General features: G+C 42.8%; 1 protein-coding gene across 1 annotated transcript in view; it reads left to right on the plus strand.

The window, feature by feature from the left end:
* Positions 1-15,000, plus strand: part of LOC308291528 (LHFPL tetraspan subfamily member 4 protein-like) — a gene marked incomplete at both ends in the record, with an annotated part of 45,205 nt that overhangs the window by 26,709 nt on the left and 3,496 nt on the right. The window lies entirely within an intron of this gene.

Here is a 15,000-nt window from a genome sequence, read left to right on the forward strand (position 1 = left end):
GCTCGCAGCGCGGCACTCTGTGCCGCGCTGTGAGCTTGTATATCTGCTATTTTTCAATAGCTAAAGTATAAAATAATGAAGTCCCCTCCACCTTCCTAGTAACTCAGTCCCACTGCCCCCCCCCCTTGTGACGCCCCTGTGGATGTGTTTCCAGTAAGCCTGCGGGAGCTCAATAGGTGCTGCAGTGGTTGAGTTAAATATAGAATGAGAAAGAGAGTCTCCCCAGGGGATATCCCTGCCTCTCTCTCTCTCTCTCTCTCTCTCCATTCTATAAGCTCTGAGATTTGTGTTGGGCTTTTCCCGAGCAAACGTACCATGTTTTAATTATTAGGCGCTTAATAAATAATTTCAAAGTCGCCGGGGTGCTGCCAAAAATAGCCTTGACGGGCTGAATAATGGATTCCTTTGACCCGTCTCTGCATTGTCACTTTTTAGAGAGACAGGGAGAGCGAGAGAGAGAGAGAGAGAGAGAGAGAGAGAGAGAGAGAGAGAGAGAGAGAGAGAGAGAGAGAGAAAGAAAGAGAAATGAGGGAAAGCCCAGAGCTATGGCGTGTTGATAAGATGCATTCATAAGAGAAACATGGAGGGCTGACCAATGCTGACGAAACTTCAACCCTAGCTATATATTTATAGGTGGCTGGAGTCCCCCAGAGCTCTATATTAGACCCCTCACCTGTTTTTGCTCTACACAAAATAACTTGGATAAAAATCGATACAAGCCTGTGTTGTGAGCTTGTAGGTCGGCTATTTCCGCCGAATGTTTGCCCCCAGAATGGGAACTCTAGAGCAGGGACGTGCAGAGAATGTTAGAGAGGCAGGGGCTGACATTTCTAAAAGGGCCTTTTGATGAAAATATTGAAAATAGCAGACGCTGCGACGCATTTGTGAGCTTGGAAGTCGGCTATTTTCAGTACTTGATACCACACTAAACTAAGCATAATAAAGTGAATGCTGGAGATGTGGCGTAACGGCATGGATTTCTACACAGAGAGGGCAATTCTTTCTACATAAGATGACGCATTCAAGTTCAGGAGAGTTTGTTTTGAATGCTGCCTTCAGTTATGGCATGGAAAGAGGGCATTTGCATTTCTTTCACCATAGTAAAATTCTGCATTCATGGTTTGGAGAGGGCACTTTTTACAGACAGATAAGCTCAAGCCCCCTTTGATGTCTATGTGTGCACGTGCCTGCTCTAGAGTTATTGTGGTTAAAGCTGGTAAACTGCATGGTCCTATCCGGGATTCACACACCGGTCTTATTACTCACCCAACACAGAAGTCCCAGTTAAGAGGGGATATAGTGAGTGTATGAGCTTATGCTGTACTACTTCTCGACCTACCAGTATAGGTATTAATTAACATTGACTGTTGTGTTGTGTAACTAGGAGGGATATGCAGAGACACTTTTCAATTGCTGTGTGCACACTGACCATGAAGTATTGAAGTAATATTCATCTTCTTTTGAGACTTGGGGTTGGAAATCTTTTAAAGAAGCCACATAATATGCATTGGTTGATAGAATTAAATACTTTTCTATGTCTCTCCATGGCACTCCAAAACATAAGTACATGTTTTACATTTGTACACTCTCTGGTTTCCAAATGCATACATTCACAGTATTTCACTGTGCTGTACTACTGCATATACAGTACATTTAACTGTTGTGTGTTGTGTGTAACCGTCAATCTATATATTTGCAGCATAAAACACTGTTTTATGTTGATGAAAATTGTGCTGAAAAGTTTACACCAGTGATATCACAAAAATTTCACTTAGTGTTTTAGCCACTACCCTCAGTGGCTGTGACATTGTCCTTTCTCGCTGTTTATTGTAAAACAGCGATCTCGACTTCAGAAAATATGAATGAGATTAAGATGTAATTGCAGTGAATGACCAGACTGTATGTGTGCCAGGCCCGTGCAGCTTGCCCACAGAAAGGCATCATGGGATTTATACGGAAAAGATATGAACTTTTCATTATGGGTTGTATCATAAACATGGTTGTGATGAATACAATTTTACAATTTACAATTTGGGCATTTAATACATCAATAAGCAAGTAATACATCAATATAATAAGCAAGATAATATGTCAGTACATCAACAACAATATAACAAATGCATACAGTAGGAATATCAATCTAGAAAAACAATAACATAGGTAGACCACGCACCTAATCAGTAAAAAAAAAAATGTTTGAACTGAAATACATATCTACATAGTGTTTCCCTACCATTAAAATATTAATGGATAAAATATCAAAAGAACAGTATCAACTAGTAACCCTACCTCCAGGCTAATTGGCTGCACAAAACGACACCTGCAATGCAGGTGAATTTCTTTCTGAAGTAGCAGACCTGGTGTACAGTGTAATATAAGAACTAATGACGAGATTCAGTATAAGCAGACATAATAGATGAGTAACCGTCGTGCTTAAAGTGATGCTCTGATGTGTGCAGTAGCGTGTTACATGGTCAGCTCAGCTGTATCTGTAGTTCTGAAAGTGCGAGGGTTCCGGGGGGTCCTCAGCTAAATTATTGATAGTTGGGAACCAAATGGACCCTTGTGTACAAAGTGTGTACAAATGGTTCTATTTGAACACTCTCAGGGCTATGGGAGTCCATGGCCAGATGCCAAACTGCACGGGCATCTTTGAAATAAAGAAAACTTTGAGAACCACGATGTACTGTACAGAATGTATGTTTCTCTGGGGACAGTGGCTTGGGGGGGGGGGGGGGGGGGGGGTAGAAGAAAAAAGAGAAGATCCAGAGAGTGAGAAGAACTAGAAAGAGAGAACAATAAAGAAAGATAAAAGAAGAAGAAAAGAAAGTGACAGCAAGCGGGAAGAGAAAGGGACAGAGCAAGTACAAAGATAAAGAGAGGGAGGGAGCCGGGGGAGAGGTATATAGATACGGTGGTTGAGTTACAATAGTGCACACTACAGCACGCAGACAAAGGACGCTATGAGAGACGGTGGAACGGGAACAGAGGCGAAACAATACGTTTAAAAGAGAGACAGAAAGCAGATGAAAGAGAAGGATATTGAGGAGGAGAGGAAAAGAGGGAGAGAGAAACCCATAAGTGAACCAGTGGACCCTGGTGACAGCGACATTCAGCGAAGCGCCCTGTCAGCAAACGTTTGAGCGTGCACGCACGCACGCACGCACGCACGCACGCACGCACGCACGCACGCACGCACGCACGCACACACACACACACACACACACACACACACACACACACACACACACACACACACACACACACACACACACACACACACACACACACACACACACACACACACACACACACACACACACACACAGGGATGTGCTGGCCATTGGGAAAAGCGGGACAACTCCCGAACGGCCGGTTCATTCCCGGCCGGTCCAGGCCGGCCATTAGGAAAAAAGTTTCAAATGTATACATTTTTTCGCAAAGCAAAGCCCTGCTTCATCATACAAGGCCGTTGCACAAAAGTAGAGAAAACAGCAGATCTACAAGCACACAACGCCTCGCGGTGCGAGGCGTTGTGTGCTTGTAGATCGGCTGTTTTCACTAGTTTAAGTCATTTTTAAAATGATGAATACAAAACAAACGGTTTTGGACATATAAGGTTTCCACCCGACAACAACGAAATATAACAAAAAATAAATAAATTAGGGCCTCTCCAACTCTTTTTTCCCGGGCTGAATCAGGAGCCCAGCACGTCCCTGCACACACACACACACACACACACACACACACACACACACACACACACACACACACACACACACACACACACACACACACACACACACCCCAATAAAAGTGCCTGTGTCTGCAGGCGAGCGTCCATTAGATAGATGGAGGACATGTGTCCAAGGTCTGGACAGCCAGGCAGGGACATGGGCAGACCTCTCAGACACTTTATTGCGTTATAGATTGGCCCACATGGTGATCTCTTAATGCAATAACGTTCACACCTTCCCCACTGCACCTCAGCTGGCAGTCCTGTGCTCATATACTGTAGCTACGAGAGGCCTCGAGCAAAAACCTGAAGGGTTTTCATTCAATCTATTTGGGCTAAATACATGTTGCCAATTTTCGCATAAATATATCCATCGCTGCAATGTTGACATTGAGCTTTTTAAGGAGGGATTCCCTCTTAGGCTAGTTTAGTTTTTTTGTACTGTTTCCCAAAGCTATACTGTATGTGTTGAATACATTACTTTTCCATGCTAATACCTTTTTGCATTGTAGTTTGCTAGAGAACTGGGACAATAGAGTATTGTGGAAGATTTGGCAGAGCCACTGAAAGGTATCCGATAATGACACTGAAAACACTGCGCTGTAGTTTGTACAAAGCAGCTAATGAATTCTGTTTGTACAACCAATGTGTGAATCTACTCTGTGTGTGTGTGTGTGTGTGTGTGTGTGTGTGTGTGTGTGTGTGTGTGTGTGTGCGCGCGTGTGTGCGTGCGTGTGTGCGGGCACGCACACACGTGCGTGCGTGCGTCTTCAAGCTCTGAAGATCCTCATGCGCTCATAATTACTGTCACCGTGGGTGTAAAACAAGTGCGGTGGAGCCTGGCACAACGTGTGATGTTAATTGGTTGCACACCGTGTCGCTCGCCGAAAAATACGATGCGCTTGTAGATCTGCTATTTTGGGCACATAAAACAGAGTGCATCGGAGTATTAAATCAGGCTTACTGTAAGTGTGACCGCGGGGCTGCTATTTTCAACTATATTTGAAATAGGGCTTACGTGGTTAATTTCTAATGCACTGTTTCCCTTCCTAGTATGAGTCAAAAGTACAACCCAGTGAGCCATAGTTGTCTATTAGAAATTGGTCTAAAAGTGAAGGTTTTTTTAGACATTGTGTTAGTAGTTTTTTGAGTATTTTGCTTGTGTTTGACCTGACGGTGAGATACTTGTTGCACTGACTAGCATTGACTGTTATGGACACTTTGATTTGGGCACTGTACTATATTGATAGTTCTGCTTAAGGATTACTTTTTTGTGCAAGCTGGCTGTTTCACGTTGAGCTTTGACAGTTTTTTTGACACTGTGGGCCCTATTATGATCCAGGTCTTATGCCTTATGCCTTAACTTCTTTGCCTTTTTTTACTATTTTGTTTTTGTTTTTTAAATATTTCAAATAGCTGATCTGCAAGTTCACAACGTGCAGATGTAGATCAGCATTTGAAGTATTTAAAAATGTTTTTCAAAATAGTGAAAAAAAAGGTAAAGAAGTTAAGGCATAAGGCATAAGACCTGGATCATAATAGGGCCCTTTGTGTCTATATATAATGGTTACATATTCTTTATAGGTTGTTACATATATTATTCGTTCCCTTTCTTTGATGTACCTTGCTCTTTACTGTACTCTGTTCTTTTTTATTCTTTTCCATACTTCTCTGTAATTTTGTAAATAACCTTATACTGCTGTGCTGCCTCTGGGCGACTGATTTTCCCCCTTGGGATAATAAAGGTATCTATCTATCTATTTATCTATCTAGGCCAGGGGTCTTCAACAGGGGGTCCGCGACCCCTAGGGGGTCCGCGGAGGTACTGCAGGGGGTCCGCGAAATTATTGCTTAAAAAAAAAAAAAAAGATTTCAAAAAATGTTTTTTTTTTTTTGCCTTTTTCCACATTTATTTAAAAAATAAATCATGATTATATCCATTTTGAATAGCTTGAATACATGATTACTATGCAATTGACATATTGTTGATAGTATTGACATTTGTTCTCAGTTAATAAGTAGTATGTTTAGAAATGGTTGTGGTACGGCCCACCCTGCTCGCTGTAACTTGAACATGTTTAAAATAAAAAAAATATGTCGTAGCCCCGACCCCCCCACCCTACGAGGTGGTAGGGGGTCCCTGCTCCATCTCCCCATCAGTTTGGGGGTCCCCGGCCTGAAAACGTTGAAGACCCCTGATCTAGGCGTCTAAGCTTATTAGACGTCATTTCAATGGCTATATTTTGACGGCCTTTATATAAACGTTTATTAGACGCCTAATCAATGTCTAATGTAAGCTTAGCCTTAGACGTCTTCTTCTTTCGTGTATCACTTGCGTTTAGACGTCTATTAGACGTCTAATAGACCGAAAAATGCTCAGTGGAAACATTGGTCCTTGGAATGCAGTGGAAGTACAGTAGTCAATTACTTAGTTTACTGTCCACGGCTGACCGCAAACACACGGCGCTGTGCACACAGATGGACTCCCTTCAAAGCATACTTCACACAGCCTTAATGTATGCATAATATAGCACTCTGTTGATATTTATAGGCCTCTTATATAATCATTTTCTCGCACTGTGTCTGTCTAGAATAGGGGGTGTGTGTGGGGGAGGGGGGGGGGGGGGATTTATCGCAATGAGGGGCGGATATGGACGTTTGACAAAATTATTATGTAACACGTCTATAAATAGCCACGCTGTGCTATAAATAGGTGGGTGGGAGGTATTTTGAAGTCGATATATACAGTGTGTGTGTGTGTGTGTGTGTGTGTGTGTGTGTGTGTGTGTGTGTGTGTGTGTATATATATATATATATATGTATATATTCCAATCTCTATTTCAATTGAATATACACAGTATACGCTACAATGTATAAATCTATTGGATGGCATGATGGATGAAAGACTGAAACTCAAACATTTTCATGTGCATTAAGGACTATTTGGCCACCAAAATAAAGTGGCCAAATAAATTTGGCCAAGGACCCGCCAAGGACCCGCATCTGAAAATAGTTTGTGCCAGGGACCCCCAGTCCCCCATAAAAGCTTTGTGTTGTTAATGTTTTCAAAAAGATTATAATACTGTATATATATATATATATATATATATTTTTTTTTTGACATCTTATGAGCTTGTAGATTGGCTATTTGTTTTCATAGTCCATGCATGGGCTTGTCAAAGCAAGTATAAAGTAAAAACAATCAAAAACTAGGAATTCTAGGCTATGTACAGTATCTCTCTCTCTCTCTCTCTCTCTCTCTCTCTCTCCCCCCCCCTTTCAGTTTCTCATCCTCTCTCCTCTGTTCTCTCCACCTGCTGCCTTTGAAGTGTTCTTTTATGACTCCAGAATGTCATGTAAAGCCTGATTTATACGTCGTTTTACGATAGAGATAAATTAAGCTTAAGGATGGAGAGTGTTTGTATGGAAGAAGGGGTGTGCGTGTGTGCGCGTGCGTGCGCGTATGCGTGCGCGTGGCGGGCTGTGGGTAGTAACTTCAAAGGGTTTTTCTCAGGTTGTGGGAGGATGTGTGCGGTTATTTTCAGCTCACTCATTTGAACCCAGTGCAACCCTTATTCCATGCGCTACAAGATGAGATATCGCCACAGCAGGGCTTTGAGAAACGTGAAACCCTTCATTCCGTGAGATGTCGTGATACTACAGTGCTTATTAAAACCCATTCAGAACGGGTACACATTGGTGTGTATCATTATTTTATGCTTTAACTATTGAAAAATAGCAGATATACAAGCTCACAGCGCGGCACCGAGTGCCGCGCTGCGAGCTTGTAGATCTGCTATTTTTGAAAAATCGTGAATATTAGAATTTTGACCTGATTCTATAAGTGTCTTTTGAATCCTTAAAGGTTTAAAAAAAAAAAAAAAACATGTTTCTATGTCAGCAATCTGGCCAGCCATCGTCAAAGAAAAGGTCCTTTTCACTTAACTGGAGCTCAGTTAGTCTGTTCTTGAGAGACTACCATGTCAGTGGTTCTCAAACCTTTTCATGTGAAGGACCCCCACAATGATATGCATTTGGCAACAGACCCGCATCTCAAAATATTTAGTTCCAGGGACCCCCCAGAAGCAAAATTTGAGTTACAAACGTTCGCTTTGAAAATACATATAGTCAAAGATTTGCACACTTTTTCACAACTTTTTCAAAAATAGCAGATCTACAAGCTCGCAGCGCGGCACTCGGTGCCGCGCTGTGAGCTTGTATATCTGCTATTTTTCACTATTTAAAGCATTCAATAATTCTAGGCCTAAATGGGTTAAGTGTCACCAAACCCCGGTTTTCCGTAAAGTGAAAGCCTGTGTAAATTGTTAGTTGATACATCTCGCTGTCATCCCCTTTCATTTGGCAATGTTTCAGCCCTAGTTTGTTTTGTTGTCTTCAGATTCCACAGACAAAGTGATACGAGTATTGCACCGTAAGGTTTCACGTTGCTTCACGGCTCAAATAATCATTTTACGTTTGGGTATACAATCTAAATCAGGGGTCTTCAACGTTTTCAGGCCAAAGATCCCTTAGCTGAACGCAAGATAAATCAGGGACCCCCTCTAAAAATTGCGTAGCAGATTTTCACGGATTTCATAGATGGATTCATAGACTTGTTTGACAGCACTGTCATCAGTCTATGTTGGATTTGTGTTAATGTGTTTTTTCAGACATTTAACCACTTAACCTCTACACGAAACCTATTTGCCAAAAAGTAGCCAATCTACAAGCTCCCAACGCATCGCGCTGCGAGGCGTTGAGAGCTTGTAGATTTTTGGCTAAAGTTCTCCTATCCACAACTTTCCAACATCCCATTGTGCATTGCGCAGAAGGCAAGCGGCATTTCCGGCGTCGCGGCCGAGTGTGATATACAAGCTCACAACGATTGCATCTGCAGTGACGTGAGCTTGTATGTCTGCTGTTAACCGGATGTGTCCCGCAGATAATGCTACAATAAAGTCTTGCGGAAACAGGTGGATTGGGATGCGAGGGTTCAAGTTGTTGATTTAAAAGAATGATCCTATCACACAAAGATTTTGGAGGCCCCCCTGTAGTAACTCTGAGGACTCCCTAGGGTTCCCGGACCCCATGTTGAAGACCCCTGATCTAAATCATTGTAGCAAAGCTAATAAGGAGATGATTTCCCATGGTATAGCACTCAATGCTTTGATTGCTCTTGCATTCTTTCATTGCGTTCATAGTGGTGGACCCTTAATCAGGAGTGGTGTGTCATGCTAGTCTGAAATTACATTTTTAAGACAATGAATGTGGAAGCCCCACTATGTGCCCCCCACTGTGCAGCTCCTTACAGTGAATCTATCTGTCTTAGGTAGGGGCCAGAGCAGGGGTGGGCAATTATTTTTTCCATGGGGCCACATGAACAACAGAAAATATTGTGGAGGGCAGGGCCAAAAGGCAGTGCTCCCCGCAAGATGTGCACCCTGCAAACTAAACACACAGCTTTACCTCCAACTTCAATAATTAAATACTCCAATTTTTTTTTTTAAACCCGGCATCGACTTTTCTTTTTTTAGCCACTTTAGTCATTTTTGATGGGTAAGGTAAGGCAGGTCGTCTTGACATGTGACCAGTCTGACCACCTGCTTGTTATTGAGACAACAGTCCAATGATCATACACACGTGCTGATGTACACATTGCATCGATATGTACGTGAATAAAAAAAACGTCAAAATAAAAGAAATGCAGCTTTAGTCCATGCATGAGGTAAAATTAGAAAATGTGTTCTTTTTGTAATTTGCCATTAACCCTAAGGGGCCGGTCAGAGTGAACCAAAGGGCTGCATACGGCCGCCGGGCCACACAATGCCCAGGTCTGTGCTAAAGGAAAGGCCATTGATCGAACAAAACCAGCAAGGCTCTGCTGGAATCTGATATTATGATGAGATACTGTATCTTAGGTCAGGGGTCTTCAACGTTTTCAGGCCAAGGACCCCTTAGTTGAGAGAGAGTTGAAGCAGGGACCCCCACAACCTTTTCATAGATTCCATATAGTTTCATCATTTGACAACACAATCATCAGTGTATTTTGGATTCATGTCAATTTGTGTTTTCAGATATTTAACCACTTGAGCCGTCATTACCTAATAAACTTGACTATAACTCTGTAGTCTGCTCTTTTTCCCCTCTACACTAAACCTCTTTGCCGGAAGGCGTTGTGAGCTTGTAGATCTGCTATTTTTGGCTAAAGTTCTCAAAATATGGACGATGGTTCAAGTTGTTAATTTAAAAAGGTTTGGAAGATTTGGAGGACCCCCTGTAGTAACTCGGAGGACCCCCTAGGGGTCCCGGACCCCCTGTTGAAGACCCCTGTCTTAGGTGCAAAGTTGCATTTGGTGTGTATGACATTTTGGTATAAAGAAGAAGGCACTAGCTGGAAAGGTCAAATATGTAGGGTTCATCCCAGAGGCATGAATATACGCTCTGCAAGTTTCATTATGTTGGGATAACTTGTGTGTGCAAATGGAAGGTTTGGCCTAAGGGTGGTGCTAGATGAAAGGCTATGGGGTCGCTAAAATTAGCTGCTGTTTGTCCATTCATCCTTGCCGGCGCAAGAAAGGAGTAAACGCCACAGGAAGTGTTTCTAACAACGCATCCCAGCGTGATGCGCTCCCTTTGGGTCCCAGTTGCACTATGAAAGGGTTCATTACAGGCCAGTGATTCTCAACCTTTTTAATTTCAAGGATTGCATTTGCATTAAGCCGTGAACCCAGTGTTAATTTAACTCTGTGTTCCCAAATGGAACCCTATGGGTCAGTTGGTTTCTATTTGTACACCTACGGTATCTCAAACAAGTTGACATGATTGTCATACCATACTGAATTGGGTCTTCAACAGGGGGTCCGGGACCCCTAGGGGGTCCTCCAAATCTTCCTTTCCTTTTTATATTAACAACTTGAACCCTAGTGTCCATATTCTTTAGAGAACTTTAGCCAAATAATAGCAGATCTACAAGCTTGTAGATCAGCTATTTTTGGCAAAGTGGTTTGGTGTAGAGGGGAAAAAGAGCACACTCAAGTACAGAGTGAAAGATCAAGTTTATTAAGTATGACGGTTCAAGTGGTTAAATATCTGAAAACACAAATTGACACATCTAAAATACACTGATGATTGTGCTGTCAAACAATTAAACTATATGGAATCTATGAAAATGTTGTGGGAGTCCCTGCTTCATCTCTCTCTCAGCTAAGGGGTCCTTGGCCTGAAAACATTAAAGACCCCTGCCATACTGAATTGAGCTGAATCCAGTGGTATGCTTTGGGAAATAATTTTCAAGGAGAGATCGATATTCACACTCTCAAAAATGACTGCGGTGCTGGGAGTAATGCCCCTCAGGTTAAGAACTTGTTCAAAATAGCTGCATACTCTCGTGCACACTCTTCTCTGCGTCAGTGTTTCGGTCAGACAAGGATCTTCGTCATATATTCTTTTTTAAATTGTCGGCAGTAATGTCAGGTGATGGGTCTTTGTCAGTGGGCTAAAAGTTCCTAAAAGGTATGGTTCTATAGGGAAGACACTAGTGTTGATGTAACATGGATGCATGGATATGTGTTAAATTACCACCAAAGGTTGTATAATTTAGCATTAGACAGGAGAGGAAAGCTTGAAACATCACCTTGGTGGTGATTTTATGGTGGTAACCTTGGGTGGTAATTTTACCCTGTCATATCGCAACGCTTTGAGAGCTTGTAGATCTACTATTTTCGCTACTTTGGGAAGGTTTAGAAAGGTTCTGTTTTTATGTATTCTGTCCAGCGCATGGTATTTTTGCTTTGGCAAACCTTTTACATTTCAACAATGTCCTCCTCTCACTTTGTACTTCTCACCGTCTGATCTGTCATTTCTTTTCTGTTTTTCACCTTGTCTCATTCAAATTCATAAAGTATAAATAGATGCCATTGAATCTCCCTAGTGACTACTAGTTCCTAACACCTTTTCATGCTCGCCTGCACGCAGGTACGCATGCACGCACACGCAGAACGAAAGTGAAAGTGGTTGATTTGTCTGTTGGTTTTATAGATATTAAACCAGGGGTCTTCAACAGGGGGTCCGGGAGTTACTACAGGAGAGCCTCCACATCTTTGTGTGATAGAAACCTTTTTCTCCTTTTTTATACTAACCACTTGAACCCTAGCGTCCATATTCGTAGTACTTTGGTGTAGAGGGGAAAAAGAACAGCGTGAAAGGTCAAGTTTATTAAGTATTGAGTATTGTTCAAGTGGTTAAATATTTGAGGACACAAATTGACATGATTCCAAAATACACTGATGATCGTTGCTGTCAAAAGATGAAACTTATATGGAATCTATTAACAGGTTGTGGGGGTCCTGCATCATCTCTCTCTCAACTAAGGGGTCCTTGGCCTGAAAACGTTGAAGACCCCTGTACTAAATCAATGAAAAGCATTGATTTAGTTGCGACTAAATAATACTGTTTTTTCGCAAAGTAAAGCCCTGCTTCATCACACAAGGCCGTCGCCCAAAAGTAGTGAAAACAGCATATCTACAAGCACACAACGCCTCGCGGTGCGAGGCGTTGTGTGCTTGTAGATCGGCTGTTTTGGACATACAAGGTTTTCACCTGACAAGGACGATATAAACATTGGATCCATATAGGAACACAGGTTCCTCTTCCCATTTTCCTGAAAAGCCATAGCTTTTGGACATACAGTTATGAGGTTTCCACCCGACAGCGGCGTACGTGCAGTAAAGAGTGCTAGTTGTGCAGTAAGCCTGTCCATATAGTGTCCGTGACTCAGCTTGGAGTGTGAATGTTTCATGGGGTGTTCATGTCACATGCCTGAGGACCAGAGATGCCTCGTCTCCAGGGAGGAGACCTCAGTGATGTCACACTGGAGTCCCCTCAGGCACACACTGACTGCAAGCAGTCAGCATCTGGCCCCGGCACCGACTACACTTTAAACTGCAGTGGTTCTCTGACTTTTTCATATGGACCCCCAAATCAATATGGATTTGGCTGCGGAACCCCATTTGAAAACATCTTGTGACAGGGACCCCCAGTATTATGATTTTTTATTATTTTATATACCGTTTATATGCCTATTGAGCTTGGCAAAGTTGGCACATTTCCTGGGGCAAGCTGCCCAGATCACATGTCACAAGTTGAAGTGTCTTCTTATTTTTTTACTCTCAAAAAGCGCCTGCAATGTAATGCATTTGAAACTACATTGCAGTGCACATCATGGGGTTGCCTCTGCTTGCCTCCTGTGAATTATTTTATTTTTATTTTTGTTTATTTTCTATTTATTTCGTTGCTGAGTGAGGTCAGCAGACAAAGTGACTTGAGTGAGATGAAAAAACCTGGGTGAAATGTGCCAATCTCAACAGGAACAGCGGTATATAACTGATCTACAAACTCACAGCGTTGTGAGCTTGTAGATGTGTTAAATGTGTTAATTATCTGTTGAGTTCACCTGTATTTAGTTGGTTACTGCATACTGTATTTGTTTGTTTTCTGTTATTATTTTGTCATTTCAGTGTAGGTTAGGGTGACCAGACGTCCCAGTTTGGCCGGGACAGTCCCGTTTTCAAGCTGTGTGTCCCGGTGTCCGACAAATATAGTAGCTGTTTTCAGTGGTTGCATAGACATTTATCATGTTCTTTTCATGACATGCTCACCTATTAGAAAACATGAACAAATTCATTGCATGTCTGAATTCAATGCTGAGACTGTCAATCACTCACTGCCTGTATGCAACCCTGCGTGTGTATGTGCGCGTGCACGAACGTTAGAGAATGGGCACGCGTGTGCGCGGTAACGTGCGCATTGCTTTTAGTGTCCCGGTTTTAGGCAACAGTGGTTCGCGTCACGGTTTGAGCAGCTGAAAATATGGTCACCCTAGTGTAGGTGTGGGTTTTTTGTCTCCACCAGCCGAAGGCTGAGGGAGAGTATGTTTTCCCCTCCGTCCGTCCGTCCGTCCGTCCGTCCGTCCGTGCGTCCGTCCGTCCGTGCGTCCGTCCGTGCGTGCGTGCGTCCTCGCAGTTTGTGAACAGCTAATCTCAGTCACCGTTGGCCCGATCGCTGCCAAACTGAGCACACACACTCCCTGGATGCCAATCTAGAACCTCTGCCCCACATTTTTCAAATCAGCCTCATGGTGGCGCTATAACAGGCCGATTTGTGTGGCCTGGTTGTTACCAGCTAATCTCCGGCACCGTTGGCCCGATCGCTGCCAAACTGAGCACACACACTCCCTGGATGCTAATTCAGAACCTCTGCCCCACATTTTTAAAATCAGCCTCATGGTGGCGCTATAACAGGCCGATTTGTGTGGCCTGGTGGAGACCTGTGCTCGGAAGAGCACTGCTTCTAGTTGTTCATGCTTTCAGTCTCCTGTTAAAGGTGTTATAGTTCTTGTTTAGGTTTTGACCTGACCAGTCGGTTGGGGAAACTTTAATGAAGGTTTAATGAAGCAATAAGCCACAAGAGGCATGTGGTTACCTGGTATTTTATAACGGCTGGGAGGCGTGGTGAGACACGAGGCGAAGCCGAGTGTCTCCAACCCTCTCAGCTGATTCAAGGTGTGGATTATAGTCTCATATACCTCAGCAATTAAAGGGAAACCAGCCAATCAGAACCAAGGAATGGAACTAGCAGTTTTAGAACAAACATTTTGACTTGAACCTCATATTTCTGTCCTTCTCTTCACTCATACCTACCCTGACACAATCAGCACCCCTGTGGAGCTGGCTTTGATGGAGAGGTGCAAAGTATAGATTTCCATTTTTGTTTGTAGTGTTTCTCCCCAGAGACTCACCACGTATGCGTGAATAATTTATGCATTCATTAACATAGCTAAGCTCGACTCACATCAGTGGTGCTGCAGATAACAGAATCTAACATCTTCAAGTGGAGTGTCTGCTGTCGACATAAGCCTGAAAGTTTCATGTTTTATTCCACGATATACTGCTGTTGAATTTTGGATATATACAATATTATAGGCCTATATGTGTGTGCGCTGCGGCTGCGGTTGCGCGTGTGTGTGTGTGTGTGCGTGTGTGTGTGTGTTTATATTAATTGTATTTATTCATCCAAAACCCAAAGCATATTTCCAGTGTCATAATTTCCAGGTCAACCTCTGGAAACAATGGAAAAATTGCATTGTTTTTGATTGTACATCAGTGGAGCATTCAAAAGGTATTGGAAACGCACTAGGAGGATGGCATCGATGTACAGTAGGATGTGGATGAATGTGACTTGATTCCCACTGAAGCAGGGTTGGGTGC

The sequence above is a fragment of the Nannobrachium achirus genome (genome assembly GCF_963921795.1).
Source record: "Nannobrachium achirus genome assembly, chromosome: 9".
Taxonomy (NCBI): domain Eukaryota; kingdom Metazoa; phylum Chordata; class Actinopteri; order Myctophiformes; family Myctophidae; genus Nannobrachium; species Nannobrachium achirus.